Source organism: Dermacentor silvarum, chromosome 3, assembly GCF_013339745.2.
Source record: "Dermacentor silvarum isolate Dsil-2018 chromosome 3, BIME_Dsil_1.4, whole genome shotgun sequence".
NCBI lineage: Eukaryota > Metazoa > Arthropoda > Arachnida > Ixodida > Ixodidae > Dermacentor > Dermacentor silvarum.
The window spans coordinates 83,268,141-83,273,386 of record NC_051156.1 but is presented as its reverse complement, the minus strand read 5'-3'; the positions used below and the strand labels follow the sequence as shown (position 1 = coordinate 83,273,386).

At 45.9% G+C, this 5,246-nt stretch overlaps 1 long non-coding RNA gene across 1 annotated transcript; it reads right to left on the bottom strand.

Moving 5' to 3' along the window:
* Positions 1-3,148: 3,148 nt before the first annotated feature.
* On the bottom strand, positions 3,149-4,460 carry LOC125943861 (uncharacterized). The gene is made up of 2 exons (XR_007465949.1): positions 4,295-4,460; positions 3,149-3,282 (listed from the first exon to the last, which is right to left on the bottom strand). It is a non-coding gene; the product is annotated as an uncharacterized LOC125943861 (long non-coding RNA).
* Positions 4,461-5,246: the final 786 nt, after the last annotated feature.

The following is a 5,246-nucleotide window of genomic DNA, read 5'->3' as shown; positions in this document are numbered from 1 at the left end:
CTCGACTAGGCTAGTTAACTTCTTTTGCTTGAAGACACAGTCAAATTCACCCGACCTCACTAGTCGGCCTCACTAGCCTCACTCTAGGTGTGATGTTTCCCCAGAATGAAGCGTAGTAATAAAAGTGGTACTTCAACAAGGCATAGCGCAAAATCTTGTAACATCAGCTGGTAGAATATGGCGACAATGATTTAACAGACCGACAGCTTTACTTAGTAGGTTTCTTATATGTTTGTTGCAAGACACGTGCTCCAAGGAAACGACTCCAAGTAATTTTGCCGCCTTTTCCATGGATATTCCATATATTTCATATATTCCATGGAAGGAATATATGAAAGAAATATACGTGCATGATGAAGAACCTGCGTTCCCCTTAAATCTTCTGCATTTCTTAACGAAGAGCAGTAATCGTGCAAGTGACAACAGGCACCAGACTTCTAAGCGCATGCAGTAGAGTCGACGTTGAACGAACGAAATGAGAGAGCGTGTGTTCTTTAAATTTTTATATTTAAAATTCTTGTCCTTAACACTTATTGTGCTGTCACAAATTTGATGACTGGATGGAAGCAAAACTTTAATGAAAGTCGTGAGGTACGCGACTCAGCGCGCTGCGGGGCACTCCCACGTTGGGACAGTCAGGCCATGCCTGAACGCCGCATCATGGGCCCTCTGGACAGCCCATTGTTGCGTCCCGGCATCGGGGCTCTTGATACCGGAGAGCCACTTGTCCTTATTGATTTGCTCCGTGCCTCGCAACGAGGGGCAAAACCAGAGCATGTGCTCTAGGCTAGCGAAGTCATTGCAGTGCCTGCAAGAACTACTGGCATAAGTGTCGGGACAAAGCCTTTTCTAGTCACTCTTATTTAGCTAATTAGGCTCAAAATTTTGTTTTATAATGGCGTTTGTATAAGCCATTTTAAAGCTCCAAAACGCCAGCACAATTTCTCATTTGAGTGTTTTGACATCCAATCAACTGCTGCAGAATTTTACAACTTACAAGACAAACACCTACCAGGCATGTCAATTCATGGTGGAAGAGAGTCCAAGGGGAAACAAGCATGAAGGCGGCCGTTACGATTTGGCAGCAGCAAAAAAAATATAATAATCTGAATAAATTCCTGCACAACAAAATGGCAATTTGCTTTCTGCAGGCACCAGCATACTCTGTACGACGGAATCCCCCATGATCAGTTCATTTTACTTTTCCAACAGAATTCCATATTGCATATGAAATTAGAGTCGTTCACCGCACTGTTGCTGTATTTCTTGTAGTTGAATTTTAGCATGTACACAAGGATGCGAAACACAAAACACTGACATTATTCCTTACATCACAATAACTGGGAGTCTGCCGACACTACAAAATGGACATAGAAAGCTATGGGAATGCTCTTAGTTCTGGCATTCATGAATAAGATGTGGCCATTCCAACAGCACCAATATCCATGGTCCAATTTTTACAGCTCACTGCAGCGTTGATTCTACAATAGTATTGAAGAAAAAATATGGATTCCAGGTCCACATTTGATTTAATGCTTAATTACAAAATGAAGGGCTTTAATAACTTTTCAATAAACCAAATTTAAAGTGAGCCACTACAAAGGCAAAAAATTTACTAATGAACATTGCAAAGAAGTATAATGCACAAAGACAATGTAAAAAGCATAGTGCACATATGAAGAAAAAAAAGCGCCAAATCGACATCATTTATTTAAATTTGTTTAATTTTATCACTGTTTCGGATCCTTCCCCGAGTCTCCAAAAGGGTAGGTAGTGTAACATCTAAACTTTTGCATAAGGTAATAATAAGAAACAATCCACAAGTTATTAGAGTACATATAAAATATAAACACGAAAAAAAAACAGCAGAGTCCCTACTGTGATAGCGAAGCAAAGAAAAAAAATGCGTTCTGACAGTGCAAATAGTATTAGTTTAGTGAAACATCAGTATAGTGAAATAAACAATGTCTTGCATAGGTTAAGAAACAATTCACGAATTGGTGCATATATAGCCCAAGAAAGAAACCAGTAGAGTCCTTAAACAGCAGGACTAGAAGAGATAGTGACAGTGAAAATATACTTAGTCTAAAGTTCAGAGGACGTGAAATTTGAACATGACGTAGGTTATTTCAACACAGAATTCATGTCTTTCATGAAATTACTAAGTCTTCCTTAGAGGAAAAAAAGTGAAGAAACAAATAAGCAATAAACATGGTGACTGTAAATACATGCATGCTACAGTTAAACCTGCTTAAAACGAACCTTTATATAAGAATTCCTGGATATAACGCAGTTTTTCTATTCCCCGCCGTTACTGCATAGAAGCACATGTATTTGAGACCTCTACCTAACGATGTGGCAGCGGGAGACCCCCTCGAAATAACGAATTTTCCCCGCCGACAACCTAGAGATTTCGCCCCAAATTTTTTTCATTTTTGCGCGAGCAGCAACCAGAATCACCTTCTCCGCCGCTACGAAATGCGAAGCGAGCGCACGTGTGCGTGTGTGCGAGCGTGTGCGAGGCGGGCCTGCATCCCACGACCCGGCGATCTTGCCGCCGCGGCGTAACTTTTACCCCTCCCTTCATTCGAACGTGATCCTGCCGCTTGCTGCAGCTGGCCTAGCCCGCCAAGGCGGCACTCTCCTTTTACAGTTGATGTTGCCGACGCGCTGGTAGACGCTGTGACACATTACACTCGATGACTGCGGACACGCGCTGTCAAACGCTGGCTGTGGAAGCGCCGCTGCAGAAGCGAGCAAAGTGACCTTCGTGCTGTTGTCTATCGCTTCAACGCAAACTGAGCGCCGAGAACACACAGCACGCACAAATCTACGAGCCGCCGACGCACCTATACCATAGAGAAAGGAATTCAACAAGAGGGGACACTCCCATAGGGCCCAGCGGCCGAATTGACTGCAGCGTGCCAAGCAGTCGGTGTCAATCACTTACAGTACTCCCGGTTTCGGTTTTGGGCGCGCGTATTATGAACGCAAGCTAGCACGCCGGCTGCGCCCCCCCCCCCCCCCATTTTTTTTTTTGCTCTTCGTGCAGAATCGGTTTATTATTTAGTAAAAATGATTGCGAATGATCTCGTTAGGTCCCATCGAATCTGTGCCACGTGCAATTTCACAAAGTAGACGCAAGACCTTTTGTGCAATGAGGATATATTTATTTTGCTCTATATAAAAGCTCGTTCCGCGCTTTTTGTGCGTTCATCCAACGTTGTGACACCAGCAGGTAAGGCAGGAGTTCCTGTATGAAGCTCCGCCGGACGGCACCAGCTGAAAAAAAAGTAAATTACAAGCATGTTACATTATTTGCAAGCACGTAACAGCATGTTACAAGCATGAGTCATTTGGTATTTAGACATAGGAATACTGCGTGTGGAGGCGAAACGTGCGAAAGCGGTGAAAGGGCGGCATTACAAACAAAAGCCATTCGCTTTTACATACATGGCGTAGAAAATACCCAACTCATCCCAAACATATATGAAAACATCTGATTTCCAAGCGTTCCCCAATTTCCGGGCATTATTTCCTGCACTTTGGCAGTACAAATACACGAGCGACTTCGCGTTTCCAAAACTTGGCCTCGGGCGACGCGACGGTACGCTACATACATAGAGACGGACGCAACAGGCACTCAAGACAAATGCGTGGGTGCAATGCCTTTTTTCAGTCCTTTAGAAGACGTAATTTTCGAATTACAATTTTCTGATATGTTCGTCGTTCGCGCGTTCTGCCGGCGCCAGCAGCACACCCCATGTTATCACTCTTGGCAATCGCCCACCGCGTTTTCAACAGGCGTGAGTACCGAAAGAAGGTATATGTTGTTGCGGAGCCACAAAAAACGTCACAGACTTGTCCCTCTAAGATTCATTACACGCCAAACTAACTTTATCACCACGGCCGAGCTGCTTCACAGAACTGCGTCACAGCGCGCTGTGCAGCCAGCGTGCCTCAAAAGTACCCCAGAAATATACGAAATTACTTTTCAGTAATGTCTGGCATCACAGAAAGCGGCACAAACTTCTAGCAAGATGCACTAGACTACAGACCATGGCTGAGTTCTCGCTAACTGCGACACGGCGCCCTGTGCGGCCAGTGTGGCTCAAAAACCGAAATAAGTTACAATAGTCCCATAGGAAGCGTCGGAAAGATGTCTCAGCACGATTCATTAACTCAAATGAACTGCGCCAGGATGGCCGAGCCGTTTTTCGCTAACTGCGTCTTAAGTCTCGGTCCCGTGCCGTAAGCCTAATTGCGTCGTAGACTGTGAAACAAGATTTCTCACCTTGCCGTAGTCCAATAGTGCAGTGGTGTCTTGTCCCAGTGCAGAAGGAACGCAAGAATACGCCGAGAGCCCACTAAACCAGGTTACATTTAAAAAAGAAAAAAAGAAGGAGACAGACGGGTCGCCGCGCGCGAGCGCTCAAACGCGCGCGCTGCCATCCTCGCTGGTTTCGGGGGAGTGTCTGGCGGATGTCGCATGTATCTGGCGCGTCACTGACCTGTGGCTAGGTAAGGCAAGGAAAATAAGTCGCAAAGCTTAAGTTCATTTATACGCAAAACGTTTTAGTTTTCGCCGCAAAGAATTAAAAAAATAAATCAATGCCTGTTAACTTAAGTTCACTTTTTTTTTTTTCGATGCTCGCGGCAGCTAACGTTCGGTGTCAAAAGTATAGCGTGACGTAGGGTGACGTGTTTCCGGTTGCCAGTTTTTGCCGAGTGTCCCCTCTTGTTGAATTTCTTTCTCTATGCCTATACTGAGTAGACTCTGCCCCCAACGCAGATCGCTTTCAAGATACGGCCCGCGCGACCGCCCGCCGCCGTGTAGTACGTATAGTTGATGCCCAAGTACAGTACAAGGCCGCCCGCTATCCCTCCCCCCTCGCTCCTTCGCCAGTGCCTCGAGCGCAAGGGAAGAAGGCGCACTTCCTCCCTGCTTTTCTTGCGTGCGCGAGAGATTTAGACGCGGTGGTCGGCTAGCCTCCACGTTTTTACTCGCACATACAGCGAACGGCGCGCGTCGACTGCGTTATCGCCCTTGAACTTTACACGGAACATTTATGAGCCAAAACCAATTTTAGCGCCACAACGCGTCATAGACACCATCTTTAGATAGCAAATACGGATCTCAAGGGCCATTCTTTTGCTGGCGGAAACCGAAAATACGCCAGAGTTGTCGCCCCCGGCACCAGTGGCGTAGCCAGGGGGGGGGGGGATTCAAAGCCCCCCCCCCCCCC